The 21,708-nt window shown below is 36.6% G+C and overlaps 1 protein-coding gene across 4 annotated transcripts in view; it reads left to right on the top strand.

The window, feature by feature from the left end:
- The window catches only part of IRF2 (interferon regulatory factor 2), a 149,751-nt gene that overhangs the window by 4,850 nt on the left and 123,193 nt on the right, over positions 1-21,708 (top strand). The window contains exon 2 of one of the 4 annotated variants that reach the window (XM_043971938.1): positions 17,335-17,385. The exons of 2 other annotated variants lie outside the window; for them this stretch is intronic. The gene's annotated coding sequence lies outside the window, so the exon portion shown is untranslated. Of the gene's footprint in view, positions 1-17,334; positions 17,390-21,708 lie in introns of all 4 variants that reach the window. One more of the 4 variants, XM_043971939.1, reaches the window with a different exon arrangement.

The following is a 21,708-nucleotide window of genomic DNA, read 5'->3' as shown; positions in this document are numbered from 1 at the left end:
AAAGTAACAAATCCAGGTATTTGTAGACCACAGAAAAAGAAATGTTGCTCTGGATTAAATACTTTTTTCCCCTGGCCATAACACCAAAAATAAGTTTGGAAGAATTTTGTTCCTTATGAGTAAATTTAGACAGTAAAGAATTAAACATGAACTGTTTTATGTAAATGTATCAAGGGAAATATTTAATTATGAAATACAGCACTGTTTTTATTTTCTCATGTTAAAATAAAAATGCCATTCATCTCTGCCTTTGTTTAGGTTTCTTGCATAGGACCTGGGGGACAGGGGAGGGTCCCATCATCCTCATCATCAGTATCATTGCCTTATTATTATTAATCAGGCTCATTTGAACTTGACATTTTACAAAGCCTGCTGAACAGACTTGGTGAAGTTACTGTGGGCACTATTTAAAAGGGGGAAGAACATCGATCTGGGAGTATGGGTACTTGGGTTCTAGCGCTGCTCTTGCAATAACTAGCTTGTGACAGTAGTGAAATTATATAGCTTCTCTGCATTTTAGTTTCCTTATTTACAAAATAAAGGAGCTAGATGAGGTGTTCCCTCATGAAGTTTCCATTCCTAAAACTGTATCATCTACATTTGTCTGTCCCTGGTTATGTCTACACTGTCAAACCAAAGCAGAAGTTGATCCTTTTCTCACTTTGTAACCTTTGCTCATTTAAATAATTGATATGTAAACATCACTAACCAGTTTTGATAATGTTGGCTCAACCTGCCTTGCAAAGAAAATACTGTTGTGGTAGAGAGGGTTATTTCAGCTCTTCCTTTGAGAAGGATCAACAGGAAGGAATTTGTTTTGTGAGACTGGCTCTTTGTGAAGAGAGCTATTTTGTAATTGTTGTTGCTTTGTTTTAGCCTCAAACTCCCTTTTTATAGGCTTTGTGCATTCATTGTCTACCAGAAAAAAAAAAAAGAAAATTAAAGGTTGAGCCAGGAGCCTCATTGTCTACATCAGTTTCTCAGGTCCTGTGTGCTTTCCAGCATGATCTGTCAATGGAAAGAATGGACAGTTAAAATTCTCCCATTGCAGCTGATTTTTTACTACACCTGTCTCAATGGTGAGACATGTTTGGCTCAGAAAAAAAAAAAAGTTTGGTTATGATTATGTGGAAGATGTCAACTCTGCTTTCATAGTGGATATAGTGCTAGACTTGGAGTCAGGCAGACCACGTTTTAAATCCAGCCTCTGATATTTACCAGCTGCATGACCTCCAGGAAGTCACTTTTAATCTCTTTGAGCCTCAGTTTTCTTACCTGAAAAATGGGGATTATAGTACCTTGAAGAATTTACCTCATAGGATTGAAGTGAGACTCAAATGAGGTAATGTACAGAATCTCAACATTGTAAACTTCAAAGTACTTTATAAATATCACTATTATTAATAGTTACAATAACTACTATTTATCAAATTCTCACAGTGTGTTGGCACTGCATTGTACTTATACAGAAAATTAAATAATAATTCAATGAAATGAAATCGACAGTTGCCTTTTTTTTTTTAAAGCCAAGCGTACCAAGTACCAAGCATTCTCCTAGGCCTATGGGGCATATAAAAGAAATGCAGTATTTCAGTGGTTTTCAAGGAGCCCTTTACACTCTTTTTTTTTTTTTTTTGTGAGGCAATTGGGGCTAAGTGACTTGCCCAGGGTCACACAGCTAGTAATTGTTAAGTGTCTGAGGCCAGATTTGAACTCAGGTCCTCCTGAATTCAGGGCCCATGCTCTATCCACTGGGCCACCTAGCTGCCCCCCAAGGGGAAATTATTAAAGCAGCTTGGTTTTGTGGAAAAACTAGTAGGCTGTAGGTCAATAGTCCAATTAAGTCAATAAGTATTTATACAGTATTTGCTATCTACTAAGCACTGTGCTTAATTCTGAGGATATGAGTACAATAAAAATGAAAGCACATTCTAATGGAAGAATCCATCATGTAAAGGGGGCTGACAAGGAAGCTGCCTTGGATATTAAAGTCAAATGTAGGTTCCTAGAGAAACTCACCAATGGGAAAAGGGTTCCCCAAGGGAGTACGAAGTGAGGAGGCCTGGACCTGGGTTCAAGTTCTAGCTCTCATGATCTTTTCACCTATAAAAACAGAATGTTACTTTCAGGACATCTTTCACAAAGTAGTTGTGAGGAAAGTCTTTGGAGAGAGAAATGAGTACATAAATGAGTTAGCATTAATATGAAGAGGAGAATTATGATGATTTGGAGCAGCCTTGTTCCCAAAACCCTTTGGATGGGCTGCTTTTACAAAGTGGTAATGGTTCACCTGACTTAAGAGATTATTCGTAAGCTTTATTAAGTTAGGAAAGTCGTGGTGTTTATTATGACTTGGACAAAATTGGGAGGCAGGTTAAAGGTAACAACTTTGTGTGGTACTTTTCTTGATGCCTAAATAGTTCATTGTCTAAATTCCCTTCCATTTCTAAATGTTGAAGCTGTGGCAGACTACAGATAAAGGTGGAAGAGACTGGATTCATTGTCTGTGTCCTTAAGTTCACACCTGAATTCAGATGCAGAGAAAAGATGTAGAGATCAAATTTCTTTTTTCTTTTAAATTATTTTTAATGAGAGGGTAGATAAGATAATTTCTAAACTCCTTTCTAGCTCTAACATCTACATTCTATATTTGAGCATTTATTGTTCTAAATCTCTTTCAGGTAGCTCTGTGACTCCAGACAAAGTACTTAACCTTTGTGTATCTCCGTTTTCTCATCTCTAAAATGAGAATAATAATAGCACATGCTGCTGAGAGTTTTTGTGAGCACAAAATGAGATAATATTTGTAAAGTGCTTTGCAAATCTTAATCTTAATAAATTCAAGCTATCTTCTTCTTCATCACCACCACCACTGCCACCATCATCATCATCAACTCATAAATTCCCATCTCACTCTAAAGTTCTGTTCTCCGATCTCTTCCAGCTCCAACACTCTATATTTCATAAGGTAACTTGAACATTTTTTTTAAACTTTCTATGATCTAAATTATTTTCATTCAATCTCTGACATTCTGAAGTCCCTTTAAATTCTGCCATTCTGCTGTATTCCAAGTCTCCTTTTACCTCTGACATACCATGCTCTAAGATTCCTTTCAGTCCCAACTTTTTATATTCTGCATTGTAATTGGAGTCAAACTTTTTTTTATTAATTGGTTTTGTTTTTATATTTACCAACATTTATAGATTAATTCCACCTTGTGAGAGGTCTTATAACAGTGAAATAGCTAAGTAAAATTAATAATTCAGTGGTCTCATCTGAGAATGCTTGAAATACACATCTATAGGATCTTCCCATTTCTCTATTTTAAAAAAATGAACAGATATCTATTTACTCTCCCTTCCATGGTGCACTTTATTTTAAAAAAAGGAAAACCAAATTCTTTGTAACAAATATTCATAGTCAAGCACAACAATTATCTCAATAGCTGTATATATTTTAAATATATATTTATAAATTATATTTATAAATTGTGTGTGTGTGTGTGTGTGTGTGTGTGTGTGTGTGTGTTAGAGACCCTAAATCTACCACCTCTCTGTTGTGGATCATCAGTCCTCTAGAATCATGAACTATCAGTCTATTGATCATAGTTCTTACAGCTCTCAAAGTTGTTTGCTTTTTAAAATGTCATTGTATAAATTGTTCTGCTTATGTTCATTTCATTCTTCATCAAGTTGTAAAAGTCCTCAGAATTATTCAATTTTATGGTAAAGTATCAATTGTTCTGGTTTGCTTTCCTCACTCTGTATCAGTTCATACAAGTCTTTTCACGGCTTTTTGTTTCAACTTGTTTAACCAGTCCTCAACTGATGGTCATTTCTTTAGTTTCCAGATGTTTTTTTGCCACCACAAAAAAGATGCTATAAATATTTTTGCACATAAAGACCTTTTCCTCTTTCTTTGATCTTTTTTTGGGGGGTATAGGCTTGACTGTGATATAACTGGGTCAAAGAGTATGCACTGTTGAGTAACTTTTTGAGCATAATTCTACATTGTTTTCTAGAACGGCTGTGCCATTCAGATCTTCCAACAGTATATCAATGTACCTGTTTCCACATTGGCCCTGTCCAAAATTTATCATTTTTGTTTTCCTCTTTGCTACTCTTAGGGTTTTGAATTGTTTTAATTTGCATATATCTAATTAGTACTGATTTGGAACATTAGTAGCATGGATTTTTCTCCCCTATGACAATTGCCTGTTCATCTCCATAGACCATTTATCCATTGGAGAATGGCTCTTTTTCTTATAAATTTGAATCAGTTCCATATATACATTTCAATTACATATGCATGGGTATATAGATAAACACCGTGTTCTATCATCCATTTATCTTTCTATCTATCATCTCTATCTTTCTATCTATCTATGTGTATATCTGAAGTGATACCTTTATCAGAGAAAATTGCTGCAAAAACTTACCCCAGTTAATCATTTCTCTTTTAATATTAGCTTTGTTTGTACAAAACCTTTTTCATTTCCTGTAATTTAAATTATCCATTTTAGCTCTTGTGATTCTGTTTTCCTTGTTTGGTCATAAAACCTTTTTTCTTACCCATACATCTGATGGGTAATTTTTTACCCTGTTTTTCTAATTTGATTTTGATATGGCCTTTTATATCTTGGTCAGGTACTCATTTAGAGCTAAAAGATGTGAAGTGTTGGTGTAAATCTAATTTCTTCCATATTGCTGCCCAATTTTCCCAGCAGTTTTTGTCAAATAATAAGTCCTTATCTCAGTGGCTGAGGTCTTTTTGTTCATGGAATACTAGGGCATAAGATATATTTGCTTCCTTATGTTGTCTATATATCTAATCTGTTCCACTGATGGATCTCTTTATGTTTTAACCAAATTGTTTTTTAAAAGTACTTCTTTGGGGGCAGCTAGGTGGCACAGTGGATAAAGCACTGGCCTTGGATTCAGGAGGACCTGAGTTCAAATCCAGCCTCAGACACTTGACACTGGCTGTGTGACCCTGGGCAAGTCACTTAACCCTCATTGCCCCACAAAACAAAAAAACAAAAACAAAAACAAAAGTACTTCTTTGGGGCAGCTAGGTGTCAAAGTGGATAAAGCACCGGCCCTGGATTCAGGAGTTCCTGAGTTCAAATTCAGCCTCAGACACTTGACACTTACTAGCTGTGTGACCCTGGGCAAGTTACTTAACCCCAATGGCCTCACCAAAAAAAAGAAGTACTTCTTTCTAGTATAATTTGAGGTCTGCCACTGCAAGGCCCCCTTTGTTCTCATTTATTTTTTATTATAACCCTTGACATTCTTGACTATTTTACTTTCATATCAATTTCCATATTTTTTCCTAGTTCTTTGGTAGTTTAATTGATACAACATTGAATAAGTAAATTAATTTAGATAGTATTGCCATTTTTTGTTATTGACTGGTTTTATGTGGGAGCAATTACTATATTTCCAATTATTTAGCTCTGTATTTCTGTAAACAGTTATTTATAATTGTATTTATATAGTTTTTGAGTGTATTTTGGTAGGCTCTCAAGTATTTTATATCTTCTATAGTAATTTTAAATAGAATTTCTCTTTCTATTTCTGACTGAAGAGTTTTATTGGTATTATGTTGAAATACTGATGATTTGTATAGATTTATCAAATGCCGACATTTTTTGTTTCAATTAACTTTTTTAGTTGTCTTTTGAGGATTCTTTAAGTATACTATCTTATCTGCAAAAAGGAATAATTATGTTTCATTTTAACCTATGATTATTCCCTCAATTTCTTTTTCTTCTTGCTATGTGTGAGATTTAGAGCACTAACAACCTGTTGAGAAAGATATTGCAGGAAAGTTCTGCCATGAGGATAAAGCATGTGACTTAGAAACCATGTGACTTTAGCATCTGGGAGTGACCTTTTCTAGGGTTTCGAAGGTCAGTTTGGCATCAGGAAGTAATGTTTGCTCATGGGTTCTGTCAATCAGAGCCACCAACAAATTAGCTTGGAGCTGTGTATGTGTGGACAGCCCTGTTTCCTGTTACACAGGAGGCTTCTGGGAGGAGTAAAGCCTTTTCATGTCCTGGGGTGGGGGGGTGGGAGGGAGCTTGGCAGGAGAGACAGGCAGGAGGGAGAGAGAGAGAGCAGGCAAATCTCATAATTGATCCACTTGTTTCTCTTTACTAACCCCTAATATACTTTAATAAATACTTAAAAGTCTAAACTCTTGCTAAAACTTCTAATTTAAGGCGACCACTCATTAGATTTTAGACATCATAGCTAGAATTTTAGGCCATTACACATGACCAGAATTTCTAGTACTATGTCAAATGGAAGAGGTCACAATGGACATCCTTGTTTCACTCCAGAATTGATTGGAAAGGATTCTTCTTTCTTTCCATTATAAACAATGGTAGCTCTTAGTTTGAGATACGTACTATTATCATTTTAAGGAAACGTCCATTTATTCCCATGTTTTCTAATCATGTTGAACAGAAGTGGATGTTGTATTTTGTCAAAAGCTTTTTATGCATCTATTGAAAAAATCATAAGATCTTTTTTCATTTTGTGATTCATATTGTTTATTGAGTTTGTAGTTTTCCTAATATTAAATCTGACCTTAAATTCCTCATGTAATTCCAATCTAGTCATAGTGTATAATCCTTGTTATATGTTGTTTTAGCTTCTTAGCTAATATTAATATTTAAAATATTTTTTATCTATGTTCATTAGAGATATAGTTTTCTTTTTCTGTTTTGATTCTCCCTGGTTTATGTGTGATGATCATATTTGCATCTGAAAGGGAATTTGTTGGAATTCCTTTTGTGTGTATATGTGTGTGATTTTACAATTTATGTAATATTGTAATTAATCATTTTTTGAATATTTGGTAGAATTGGCTTGTGAATCCATTTGATTTTGTAACTTTTTTTACTTGGAAGTTCCTTTATGTTTTTTTCTAATGTCTTCCTCTGAAGCAGAAATTTCCCTAAAAAACCCCCCAATCCAACCCCTTGTTTAATTGTTAATGTTTTTTCTTTTTAATTTTGTTTGTTAATTTCTTCTTTGATCCTAAGGATTTTTATCTTCATGTTTAATTGTGGTTTAAAAAATTTATGTTTTTCTAATATTTTTATTTACATTCTCAATTCATTAATCTGATCTTTCTCTATTTTCTTAATGAAAGTATTTAGGGATATGCATTTCCTTGTAAGGACTGCTTTGGCTGTATCCCCTAACTTTGGAATATTGTCTCATTGTGGTTATTATCTTTAATGAAATTAATTATCTACTGTTTCTATGATTTGTTCTTTTAGATAAATTTTCAAGATAAATTATTTAGTCTCCAGTTGCTTTTTAATCTTTTCAGTGGGCAGCATTATTTAATATCATTTTCTGCTTTCTGTATTTGTGTCCTTAGGTCTGATTGACTTTGTAAAACATACAATTGAGAAATATGCATACTCCTTTCTATTTCCATTCAACAATCACCACTGATTTATCTTATCTAATTTTTCTAAAATTCTATTCAGGTCTTTAACTTCTCTCATGTTTGTTTGTTTGTTTATTTATTTATTTACTTACTTTACTTACTTACTTGCTTACTTACTTGCCCCATAAGTAAGTAAGTGACTTGCTCAGGGTCACACAGCTAGTGTCAAGTGTCTGAGGCCAGATTTGAACTTAGGTCCTTCTGAATCTAGGGCCTGTGCTTTATCCACTGCACCACCTATCTGCCCCTCATGTTTATTTTTAAAAAGGCCAATGGGATAAATTGAGGTCCCCCATTAATATAGTTTGATGGTATATTTTCCTTATAATTTAATTTTTCTTTTAAATATTTAGAAGCTATATTACAGGGTACATATAAGTTAGGTGTTGAAATAGCTTCATTGTCAGGCTTTCCTTTCAGCAAAATATAGTTTTCCTTTCTATGTCTTAGTTGTCTATTTTTGCCATTTCCTTGTCTGAAATCATCTTTGCTACCTCTGCTTTTTTTGTGTGTTTAGCTGAGGCATAATAGATTTTGCTCTGACCCCTATTTTAACCTTGTGTAAATCTTTATCTTGCAAGAGTGTGTGTGTGTGTGTGTGTATGTGTTTACAAAGAATCTATTGTTTTATGTTGCTTTTTAATGCATTCTGCTAACTTTTGTTTTATGGGTAAGTTAATCATATTCACATTTATGATAGTTAATTCTTTATGTCTTTCCATTCTCTTAGTCTCATACCTTTTTTTTTTACTCTATACTCTTCTTTTCCTTTTTAGCTCATTATTACCCTTTTTCCCCCACCCTCTGAACTTTCTCTTCACTATTCCCTCTCAAAGCTTAAGGTTTGTTTTACTTATGACTAATCCTTCTCTGAATCTACCCTCTCTCTTACATTTCTCCCCACTTCCTGTACTTATCAGTATCTCCACCAAATTTAATGTATTTCTACACCAAACTGTTTGTATTCCTTCCTTGTGTGCCTATAGTTCTACTTGCACAACCCAATTATTTGTCTTAAATTCTCCTTTCTCTTTTCCCATTTTCTATTAATATACCCTCTCTACGTAGACTCTTTTCTTTTTTCCTACATCTTTAAAACATAACAAAACTGTTTATAGGTCCTCTGTCTCAATTGTCTGTCTCAATATCCTCTTCTGACATTAAGCCTTTTTACACTTCATCCTCATAAAATCTCTTCATATTGTTCACTTATAGTTACATTTTTCCTTGATTTTCATATTTATATTTCGAAGTTTCTTTTTACAGTTTTCTTCCATCAGGAACATTTGAAAATCTTCTGTTTCATTGAAGATTCCTTTTTTTCTCCTAGGACTATTCTCTATTGCTGAGTAAGATTTTTTTTTAAATTTTTTTTATACCTTTGTCTTTGGTCTTTTGGAATATCTCATTCTTTGTTCTCTGCTTCTCTGGCATATCTCATGTGATCCTGATTGTGTTCCCCTGATATTTGATTTCTTTCTTTTGGGATGCTTATAGTAATTTTTTATTTGTAAGTTCTGGATTTTGACAATGACATTCCTGGAAGTTTTATTTTGGGGTTTCTTTCAGGGGAGTTTGGTAGATTCTTTCTATTTCCACATTGCCTCATTCTATTATGTCTGGGCACTTTTCTTTAATATGATAGTCAGCTCTCTCCCACCCCCCCACCCCCATGGATTTCCTGTAATCCTGTCATTCCTAAATGATCTCTCCTTGTTCTGTTTTTTTGGTCAGTTGTTTTTCTTTCTTTTCTCATTCTTTTGATATGCTTTCAGAGTTGTTTGTTCCATCTTGGAGGTATTAATTTCCATTTGGTCCTGTCTGATTTTTAGGGAATTTGTTATCAGTTTAGGTTTTGTACCTTTTCTGTTAAGCTGTTGATCATTTTTCTACTCTACCCTCTATAGTTCTCATTTCTTTTAAATCTTTCCCCATACTCCTACCATTTCTTCAAAGAATTTTAATATTCTTATGGGAAAGTTATTTTTTTCTTTATGGTTTTATGTTGTTTTTTTTTAGTTATTCTCCTCTAGGTTTGTTTGTTCCTTGTTCATCTCTGATGTCATAAAAGTCCTTTCCCTCCCTTTTTTTTTTGTTGATGAGGGCTCAGGAGTTGAGGTCTAAGACTCCCATACTCTGGGGAATCAAGTGAATTAGAAGACCTTTTCTTATACCTTTGTAGTATTTAGGCTTTTTTCTTAACCATAAACATTTTTTTCCTTAGTTGAATGAAGTTCTTTCCTTTGGATGGGGATAGAGGAGAAGGAGAAACTTTTAATTTAATCTCATTTAAATTTGGGTATGCCCTCCTATGGTGGGAGACACCTTGCTGAAATCTAGAGTGGGAAGGAGGAGAAAGGTTAATGTCTTTTTCTTCCACTTTCTCTTTTAAAAAAATAATTCAGCTTGAATAGAGGCTTCCCCTCCCACCCCCTACTGAGATGGTTATTCCCTTACCCCCCCCCCCCCCCCCCCGAGTATTTTTTTTTTTAATCTTAGTAGTGAAGTTTGTCAGTTTTACCTTAGTCCCTCAGGGATTTTTTTTTTCTCCTGAGGCTGTTTTTTTTTTTTTTTAAATCAACTGTCAACCAGAGCTGAGCCTTTTTTTTTTTTAACTTTAAACGAGGTGTGAACAAATTACATTATAGAAATATAAAGCCAGAAACCCCAAACAAAACAAAACCAAAAATACAAGCCCATCGAGAAACAATAGACTCCCTCATTTTGGTCCCTAATTCACTTATTTTAGTTTAGTACTCATAGATGTGAATATGGCACAGAATGAAGTTTGATGGGCAAGAGAAATAGGAAGAGATGCCAAGTGACTGATAATTGGATTTCTGCTGGAGAACCTTAGGCATAGTACAGCTGAGAACAGCTTCTGTTTGTATTAACAACTTAAACCCACATCTCTGTGCAAGGTACTGTGCATCAGTAATATTGAGAGATGGGCCAGGAAGCCTACTGTAAAGTCCCCTGCAACTGAGCCCTCACTCTCCTCCATAGAGATGGCAAAGAGACAGTGGGCCATTGCAGTTTGCCAGGGAGGTAGTCACAAGACTAGTCAACAAGAATGACAATGAGTGGGCAGCTCTTCCTTCCAGCAGGTGTGGAAGGCAAAGGGCATTTTACAATGACCCAAAGAGATCACAGTGTTGTTTTGTTTGCCAGTGGAAAAGTAATAGTTATATATGTATAAAGTGGAAGTTCTCCTTCAACTAAAGGAGAAAATGAAAAAGGTAAGAAAATATACTCCTTTACATTTCAGAATACCAGAGAGAGAAAAAAAAATTATTTGAAATGTGTGTTTGTATGTGTGTGTGTGGGGAGGGGGGGTGCTTCAGATGGCTTGGGGGGTAGTTAAAGTGCTTCAGAGAGAGAGACTGAAGAGGCAGAGGGGAATCCTAATTTGCTTTGGAAGATTTGAAGGATGTGACCCAGAAAATGAAGAGGAGGAATTTCTCAAGGCTTATATCTATGAAATAGGCTAAAAGCTTCCCAGATAGGGTGTATCTAGACCCTAAGAGGTGGAAGCAAGTTCTTTATTTTCAAGGAATAATGGTATGAGTAATCTATCCACTGCTATTAGGAGAGGGGTTGTTAGAGATCTGAGAAGCCATGGTGCTTAGTGACTCCTTGATGAGTGATACTGAGGCTAACTTATTCTAGCCCACAAGAACAATAGAAAAGGCTGCTGTATTCTACAGTTACCCATTACATTGTAAGCTCCTCATTAGATTGTAAGCTCCTTGAAGGCAGGAGCTGTTTTTTGACTTTTAAAAAAAAATTTCTAGCTTTTAGCACACTGCCCAACACTTAGTAGGCACTTAATAAATGTTGATTGATATGTTTGAGGACATATGATACTACCAAAAGGAGTCCTACAAACATTCCTAGAAATGATGAAGGGTCACAGGAATTCCAAAAGAGAAAAGTTGATTGGAAAGGGAACAAGTAATTAAGGAAATGGTGTTTGAGAACTCTATTCAAATTTGTAGACCATATCTTAGTTTAATAATGATGATAACTAACATTTGTATAGTCCTTTAAGGTTTATAAAACTCTTTACATGTTATCTCATTTTCTTTTTTTTTTTTTTTTTTTTGCGGGGCAATGGGGGTTAAGTGACTTGCCCAGGGTCACACAGCTAGTAAGTGTCAAGTGTCTGAGGCCGGATTTGAACTCAGGTATTCCTGAATCCAGGGCCGGTGCTTTATCCACTGCGCCACCTAGCCGCCCCCGTTATCTCATTTTCTATACAAGGTGTCCCCAAAGTCTTAGTGCAGTTTTAAGCTCCAACAGATTGCAGACATTGCCTCCTCCCACTTTGTGGCACATTTGTACCATACTCAAGTGAATCGTTGGCCAAATTCTGGGAGTCTTTGTTTCTTGATAGGTTTAAATTTTTGTTTTTGTCTTGTTTTCCTTCTCACAACATAACTAACCCACCTTCTTTTTTAGTCATGCGTCTCCATAATGACATAATCATTGTTGGTATAGAGCTATAGGTTGCATATACCCACCATGTTTGTCTGCCATCTTTCTCCTGGATATAAATTTAAGCTCCTTGACTACAGAGTCTGTGGTTTCACTATTGTTGAATGCCTAATGCTTTCTATAGTACTTTAGCACATGTTTGCTGAATTGAACAGGATTGAAGAGTTATAGAATTTCAGAACAGAAGAGATCTTAAAGATGATCTAGTTCTTTTTTCATTTATTTATTTGTTTTTGTTTCATTCATCTATTCATTTATTTTTTTGTTTTTGTTTTATTTGTCACATTTATTGTCACATTTATTATTTATCAAGTTATTTGCTTTATACATCCATTCATTCATTAATTTGCTTATTTATTTTTGTTTTTTGATCTTGTCTGACTCTTCATTGACCCCATTTGGGATTTCTTTGGAAAGATACTGATTGGTTTGCTATATCCTTCTCCAGCTCATTTTAGAGATGAGGAAACTGAAGTAAACAAGATTAAGTGACATGCTTACGGTGATACAGCTAATGTCTGAGGCTAGATTTGAACTTAGGAAGATGAGTCTTCCTGACTCCAGGCCCAGCACTTTATCCACTGTGCCACCTAGCTGCCCTTATTGGGAATATAAGGTGAAGGGAAGAGTGTGAATTTATTATAATTTACTTTCATAAAGAAGCAGTCCTTAATTCAGGGTACCAGTGTTGTAACTGAAGATGCCAGATGCCAACAAGCTGTTTTATACTCAATCCACGCGTGCCAGGCGAGTCCCCAGTCTCATGTCCTCATGTTTTCAGATACATAAACTTTATTTTATCAGCTTAATAAGGGTCATTATGATGCTCTAGGAAACTGATTCATGTTAACCAGAATACCTTTATATAGGATAAGATATGAGTGCTCATCATTTGTAAATATTACCTGCTTCTTGGATGGGGAGGGGTAGATCCAAACAGCGAAACAAATCAAAAAGTTGCTTCATGATCATAGATCTAAAAAATTATAATTTAGAGATTGCTACAAGGTTATTCACATAAAGCTAATGCATTATAGAGTAGTATCCTTCTTCACTGTAGGGTTCTTACCCCCCTCCCTCCCCACACTGGTATAGTCATTAGAAATCAGAGCTCTCCCACTTCTGAACAGATTTGTAGAAATACTGAAAAAACTCTTTTGCTTTCCAACTCCCCCTACATCTCCTTTTCTTGACTCTGTAAACCATCATCTTTCTATTTGTATTTGATATTCACATGTTATAGTTTCCAGGATTACAGTTCATTTTACAGTAGTTTACATTTAGATTTGGTAGCTTCTTGGGAGATAAAGTTTCTCAGCAACCATTTATAAATAATCTCATTCTGGGAAGATTTCCATGGATGATTAAGCCCATATTTTTATATCATTTCAGGAGGAGAGGAAGAAGAAAGGGAAAGCAATGCGTATATTAAACGGTTGTTTGTTTATGATAGGTACTTACAATGGAAGTAAATTTTTATTTCACACCGTGGAAATGGTATGCACTTTGTAAATATTTGTAGTTTGAGTGGGTGACTGACACCCCCAGAACCTGATGAGCAAGCCATAACAAAAGTTTATAACTACTTTTTAATCAACAAGTATTCATTGCTAACTATGTGTCAGACACTGGGAAAGCTGACAGAAATGAAGTCATCCCTGCCCTCAGGAAGCTTACAGGAAGGCTGCGGTGGCACAGCAGATAGAGTGCTGGGCTTGGAGTTAGAAAGACCTGAGTCCAAATCTGGCCTTGGACACTTACTAGCTGTGTGACCCAGGGCAAGTCACTTAACCTCTGTTTTCGTCAGTTTCCCCAACTGTAAAATGGGGATAATAATAGAGTTTACCTTGAAGGGTTGTCATGAGAATACAATGAGATAATATTTGTAAGAAGCCCATAGCACAGTGCCTGCCACATAGTAGGCACTATACAAATGCTTGTTCCTTCTCTCCACCTCCATACTGCGCCTTATAGTCTATCTGAAGAAACAACACACACACACACACACACACACACACACACACACACACACATATATACAAAGTAAATTGAATGAATGAGATTTTTCGGAGAGAGACCCTATCAGCTGTGGGATCAGTAATGACTTCATGTCAGAGGTTTTAGGTATTTTTTTTTTTTTAGTGAGGCAATTGGGGTTAAGTGACTTGCCTAGGGTCACACAGCTAGTAAGTGTTAAGTGTCTGAGGCCGGATTTGAACTCAGGTCCTCCTGACTCCAGGGCCGGTGCTCTATCCACTGCGCCACCTAGCTGCCCCGGTTGTAGGTATTTTGAGCTGAACTTTGAAGGGTTTCTGAGAGATGGAGATGATGAGGGAGTGAATCTTAGGGATTGTAATTGTTCAGTAGTGTCTGACCCTTCATGACCCTATGGACCATACTGTTGTGAGGGCCAAAATTTGATATACAGAGCATTATTTGGGTGACTCACTTTAATATTGGGGTCCTAGAAATATGAGGGACCTTTAAGGTTTAATCCTCCCCTCTGAACTGCCCTTTTTAGATATTTCTCCCAGGCCAATAAGAAAGGAGCCTTTAAGCTTTAGTTCACAAAAGGATCAGATTTTATTACTTGGGAATTAATTAAACAACAAAGGTGAAACTAATAAAAATCAAAGATAAAGAAATAGGAAAATAGGAATACAGGTAGATATTCTTAACTCTAAATTTAGCCTATGTAATCCTCAGACTGTTTTCTATTAAGCTAATTCAAAGGAATTTAGGGTTTTCCGTCATTAACTCACCAAACACCTCAACAGCCCTCCAGACCGAGAACCAGCATGTGCCACCAGGACCACAGTCGCCTCACGTTTGGGAAGTGCCTCGAGAGCTAGCGTTCCGGAAGTGCCCTCTAACCTCCTTTCAGGGAGTGTTCAATCTTTTCTCCCCCAAAAGGGGAGGTCCTTCAAAAGCCTATACCACAAATAATTTTTACCACACTGTCCATGGGGTTTTGTTGGCAAAGATACTGGAGTGGTTTGCCATTTCCTTCTTCAGTGGATTAAGGTAGACAGAGGTTAAGGGTCACAAACATAGGAACTATCTGAGGCTGGATTTGAACTGAGGTCTGGATACCTGGAATAGGAGACAGCAAAACCTAAAGAGCTAAGAGATTGCATGTGTGTAGTAGAATAGTAAGAAGGCTAATTTGGCTGGATGGTGGAATATGAGAAAGAGAGTAAAGACGATGGAAAAGGTAGCATGGAGTCAGGATGGTGAAGGACTTTCGGTGCCAAACTGAAGGATTTCTTGGATCCTAGGGAGAAGAGGGAGCCACTGGAGTTTATTATAGCGAGGTTGATCTGGTGCTTTGGCAAAGGTGTGGAGGATACACTGGGGAGAGAAGGCGATAGGAGGATCAATACCTGAACTCTAGAGATGACCCCCTGAATGGAGAGAAGGGGGCAGATATGGGAGATATTGTGTAGGTAAGAATCAAAAATATTTGGCAGCAGATTGGGCCTCTATATGGGGTAAGATTGCATGAGGAGATGAGGACGACCCTGAGTTGTAAACCTTGGTGCCTGGAAGGCTAAGGATGTCCTTGACTGAAATAGGAAAGTTTGGAAGAGTGGGTTTGTAGGCAAAGATAATGAGTTCTGTTTTTCATGCTTTAGGTTATATTGTAATGAATCTAAGTCCACGCCTGCTACAGGGTACTTAGTCATGGACCTAAAAAGAGATGTTAATTATGTCTACCTGTGTGAAAGGCCTTATGCTGGGCACTGGTGCTCCAGAGTCCCAAAGTTCCTGTCCTCCAACAGTTTACCTTCTGTTGTGTGGAGGAGAGTCCATGTTCCCGGAGAAGTAGATACACAGTATATTCAAAGTCATGTAAAGTAATTTCAAGATGGGGAACATGCTAATAACTAATGGAGGGGAGGTCGGGCCTCTTGTGGGGAGGATGCACCTTGGTTTTCTTCAGTGCCTAGTCATTTAATTAAAGTGAATTGGCAAATTATCTCCCTAACAAGATTATAAAACACTTTCATGTCAGTAATTTAAAAAATATATTATGTTTCTAATACATAAAGCACAGTATTAGGTAATAAGAATTAGTCCTTTCCCTCATGAAGATTGCAGCTTAATAGTGGGTCAGGACATGTAGACCACTGACTTTAAAACAAAATAAAGGGGCAACTAGGTGGCACAGTGGATAAAGCACCAGCCCTGGATTCAGGAGGAACTGAGTTCAAATACGACCTCAGACACTTGACACCTACTAATTGTGTGACCCTGGGCAAGTCACTTAACCCTCATTGCCTTGAAAAACAACAACAAAACCCCCACCACCACCAACCCCCCCCCCCCCCCGCAAATTAGACCTAAGTACCTAAGAGAGGCACAAAGGCATGAAGGGGAGAGGAAGAATCACCTCCTGGAGCCCCCAGAGGAGACCTGAGGAGGAGGTGACATGGGAGTTGGGCTTCAGTAATTGGAGCTTGGGGGTGAGGGGTCACTATGACACAAAGGGTTAAAAGTCTTTATGGGGGATGGTAAGGAGTCAGAAGTATAGACTATCTGGGGGGATGTAGAGGGAGATGAGGATGGAAGAGCCTGTGGGGCACCTTGATCTTTATCAGGAAGCACTGCAGGGTTTTAAGAGGAGACTGAGCTGGAGCAGGAAATGGCAAACCTTCAGTATGTTTGCCAAGTAAACGTCAAATGGGGTCATGGAGAGTTAGACACATGAAATGGCTGAACAACCAAGAAATCTGTGTAGAAGGCAGCCTCACACATGGATTTCAGAGGGAAGAGGCTAGAGGTGGGCATGCCTGGAGGACTTGAGTAGTTAGTGCTCCGCAGGCTGAGCTGAGGGACGGTGGAGGCAGTAGGGGCAGACGAGGGCACTGGGGAGCTGTCCCGGAGTCCAACTGACCGATTGGATATGACCAGTAGGAGATAACACTAACGTTTCCAATATGACTAGGTGATTGCCACTGAGGTCGGAAATCAAAAGGGGGAAGAGGTTTTGAGGGAAAGATGGACATCCCTAGAGGTTAGACATAAAGTCTGCTATTTCTTTCTATTTTTAAAGGGCCTAGCATAATGCTATACATAGAAATGAATGTATTTTAAGTTCCTTGAGGATAGGAAGAGTGTTTTAACACTCAATACATATTTCTCATTTTATTTTCAGATCAAATCCATTACAATTATACAGTTATATTACACATAATGCATACAGTTAGGTAGAAATTATATAGACTACATAATATTATACAAATATCCTATATAATTTTATATACACATTCATATAATACAATGACTCAGCATCAGCAATGTATAGGATCTGGATTTGGAATATTCCTCATAAAATCATCTACTCCAACCTCTTTATTTTTCAGATGAGGAAATTGAGGCCCATCGAGGTGAAATAACTTACCCAAGGTCATCTGGTTAGTAAGTAGCAGAGCTGGGATTTGAACCTAGATCCTCAGGCTCCAAATTCACTACTTTTTTTCACCTTCCCACAAAACCATCAACCATACCATGTGCCAGAATTTTATACATAACAGCTAAACACTAGTGCATTTCTACCTTCTCTCTCTCTCTCTCTTTTTTTTTTTTAGTGAGGCAATTGGGGTTAAGTGACTTGCCCAGGGTCACACAGCTAGTAAGTGTTACGTGTCTGAGGCCGGATTTGAACTCAGGTACTCCTGACTCCAGGGCCGGTGCTCTATCCACTGCGCCACCTAGCCGCTCTACCTTCTCTTAAGAACATGATGGCTTATTTATTGGAAAGTATTAGGTTTTGTTGTTCTACATAAGAGGTTGCTTTTTGTCCCAGCATCTTTTTTTGTTTGTTTGTTTTTGGTTTTTTGCAGGGCAATGAAGGTTAAGTGACTTGCCTAGGGTCACACAGCTAGTTAAGTGTCAAGTGTCTGAGGCTGGATTTGAACTCAGATCCTCCCGAATCCAAGGCCAGTGATTTATCCACTGTGACACCTAGATGCTCCCCTTTTTAAAAAAATTATTTCCCCCAATTACATGTAAAAACAATTTTAATGTTAGTCTTAAATTTGAATTCCAAATTCTCTCCCTCCTTCATCTCCGGCCCCCCCACATTGAGAAGGCAAACAATTTACCGTAGGTTATACATGCATAGTCATGCAAAATGTATTTCCATATTAGTTATATTGTGAAAGAAAACACAGAGCCCCCCCCCCAAATCCCAAGAAAAATAAAGTTTTTTAAAAAGTATGTTTCTATTTGCACTCAGATGCCAACAGTTCTTTCTCTAGAGGTAGATAGCATTTTTCATCATGAGTCCTCTGGAATTATCTTAAATCATTATAATTGCTGAGAAGAGCTAAATCATTTACAGTTGATGATCATTCCATATTGCTCTTACACTCTTCTCCTGGTTCTACTTCCTTCACTTTGTATCAGTTCATGTAAGTCTTCCCAAGTTTTTCTGAAATCATCCTCCTTGTCATTTCTTATAGCACAGTAGTATTCCATTAGAATCATATACCACTACTTGTTCAGCCACTTCCCAATTGATGGGCATCCCTTTGATTTTCAATTCTTTGCCACCACAAAAAAAGCTGCTATAAATATTTTAGTACAACTAGGTCCTTTTTTTTTAATAAAAATATTTTATTATTTTCCAGTTACATGTAGATATAATTTTCAACATTTGTTTTTATAAGATTTCCAATTTCAAATTTTTCTCCCTCCCTCCCCCATCCCCTAGACAGCAGGTAATCTGATATAGGTTTTATATATATATATGTATATATATATATATAAAAACATCAAACATATTTCTGCATTAGTCATGTTATAAGAGAAGAATCAGAGCAAAAAGGAAAAACCTCAAGAAAGAAAAACAACAGCACCAAAAACAAAAGAAATAGAATGGTTCAATCAGCATCCATACTCCTCAGTTCTTTTTTTTTTTTCTGGATTTGGAGATCCTCTTCCATCATGAGTACCCTGGAACTCTCCTGTACCATTGCATTGGTGAGAAGAATCCAGTCCATCACAGTTGATCAACACACAATGTTGATGATACTGTGTACAGTGTTCTTCTGGTTCTGCTCATCTCATTCATCATTAGTTCTTGCAAGTCCTTCCAGGTTTCTCTGAACTCCTCCTGCTCATCGTTTCTTACAGCACAATAGAATTCCATTACATTCATATACCACAACTTGTTTAGCCATTCCCCAATTGATGGGCAGCCCCTCAATTTCCAATTCCTTGCCACCACATAAAGAACAACTATAAATATTTTTGTACATGTGAGTCCTTTTCCCTTTTTTATGATCTCTTTGGGAAGAAGACCCAAGAGTGGTATTGCTGGGTCAAAAGGTATGCACAGCTTTATAGCCCTTTGGGCATAATTCCAAATTGCTCTCCAGAATGGTTGGAACAGTTCAGAGCTCCACCAACAATGCGTTAGTGTTCCAATTTTTCCACAGCTTCTCCAATATTTATTATTTTCCTTTTTTGTCATATTAGCCAATCTGATAGGTGTCAGTTGGTACCTCAGAGTTGTTTTAATTTGCATTTCTCTGATCAATAGAAATTTAGAGCATTTTTTCATATGGCAATAGTTAGCTTTGGTTTCTTCATCAGAAAACTGCCTGTTCATATCCCTTGACCATTTCTCAATTGGGGAATGACTTGGATTCTTATAAATTTTATATAGTTCCCTATATATTTTAGAAATGAGGCCTTTATCAGAAGTACTGGCCATAAAAATTGTTTCCCAGCTTTCTGTATTCCTTCTAATTTTAGATGCATTGCTTCTGTTTGTACAAAACCTTTTTAATTTAATGTAATCAAAATCATCCATTTTGCATTTCATAATATTCTCTATCTCTTGTTTGGTCATAAACTCTTCTCCTTTCCAAAGATCTGAACAGTAGACTATTCCTTCCTCTCCTAATTTACCTATAGTATCACCTCTTATGTCTAAATCATGTACCCATTTTGACCTTATTTTAGTATAGGGTATAAGATGTTGGTTTATGCCTAATTTCTGCCATACTATCTTCCAGTTTTCCCAGCAGTTTTTGTCAAATACTGAATTCCCAAATAGATACTTAAAAAAAAATTCTCTTTGGGATGTAATCCTTATATGGATGGTTTTATGGTCTTTGGGGCATAATTCCAACCTGTCTTCCAGAATGGTTGGATGAGTTTACAACTTTACCAGCAGTGCTCTGCTGTCTCAATTTCTCCACATAACCTCTAACATTTTTCATTTTCCTTTTCTGTCATATTAGCCAGTCTGGTATTCAGTTGTTTTAATTTTCATTTCTCAATCTATGATGATTTAGAGCATTTTTTTCATATGACTATAGATAGCTTTGATTTCTTCATCTACAGTTTTCACTACATGTTCATATCCTTTGACCATTTATCAATTGAGGAATGACTTACATTCTTTTAAATTTGACTCATTTCTCTATATATTTGAGAAATGAGAACTTTGTCAGAGAAACTTGCTATAAAATTTTTTGATTTATGATTATTGTATATTTTTCTCCATCCCATTTTCCCCCTTGTTCATCCTTCTCTTTGTGTGTCTCTCTCTGTTTTTCTCTCTGTCTCTGTCTGTCTGTCTGTCTGTCTCTCTCTCTCCCCCTTTTTCTCCTTTCCCCCATCCCTCCTCAAAAGTGTTTTGCTTTTACCACCACCTCACCCAATCTGCCCTCCCTTTGATCATCCTCCCTCCACTTTCTTTTATTCCCTTCCCCTCCTACTTTTCTGTAGGCTAAGATAAGTTTCTACACCTAATTGAGTATGTATTTTATTCCCTCTTTGAGCCTGTCCCAGCATCTTTTAAAGACAACAACAGAACAATAACAACAGCTTACCAACCTATCTTTTGCTATACTAACATACCTAATGAGGACTAAAAGCATTGGTATGCAATTAATAAGCTGTAAGGAAAGGGGCTACTTAGACAAAAATAGTGATTTACCTTAACATGTATCATTAACAACATGCATATTATTGTATAATTGTGGAATAAAGTGCATCATTATGAAATGAAGTCTCTTTAATGCCATCCTCTTATTGATGCTAAATGGTTGTGAGTTTACAGTATGGACTGGCCAGTGGAATAAAGGGAATTCTTTTTTTTTTAATAATAAACTTTTTTATATATGGTTTTGGGTTCCAATTTTATCCCTCTTTCCCTCTCTCCCCTGCCCCCTCCTTGAGGCTGCAAAAAATGAGATATGGGTTATACATGTATGATTATGTAAAACATTACCATATTTGTCATTTTGTACAAGCCGACTTGATTAAAAGAAAAAAATGAAAGTGAAAAATAGCATGCTTCAGTCTGTGTTCAGTCAATATCAGTTCTTTCTTTGGAGGTGGATAGTATGTTTCATCAGTAGTCCTTTGAGATTGTCTTGGATCATTGTATTGTTGAGAATAGTCAAGTCATTCACAGTTCTTCATCAAACAATATTGCTGTTTATGTGTACAATGTTCTCTTGGTTCTGTTCACTTCACAATACATAATTTCATGCATGTCTTTCCAGGCCTTTCTGAAGTCATCCTACTTGTCATTTCTTTTTTCTTTTCTTTTCTTTTCTCTTCTCTTTTCTTCTCTTTTCCTTCCTTCCTTCCTTCCTTCCTTCCTTCCTTCCTTCCTTCCTTCCTTCCTTCCTTCCTTCCTTCCTTCCTTCCTTCCTTCCTTTCTTTCTTTCTTTCCTTCTTTCTTTCTTTCGAAGGGCAATGAGGGTTAAGTGACT

Source organism: Dromiciops gliroides, chromosome 6 (genome assembly GCF_019393635.1).
Source record: "Dromiciops gliroides isolate mDroGli1 chromosome 6, mDroGli1.pri, whole genome shotgun sequence".
In the NCBI taxonomy this organism is placed as follows: domain Eukaryota; kingdom Metazoa; phylum Chordata; class Mammalia; order Microbiotheria; family Microbiotheriidae; genus Dromiciops; species Dromiciops gliroides.
This window is presented reverse-complemented; position numbering and strand designations above follow the sequence as displayed.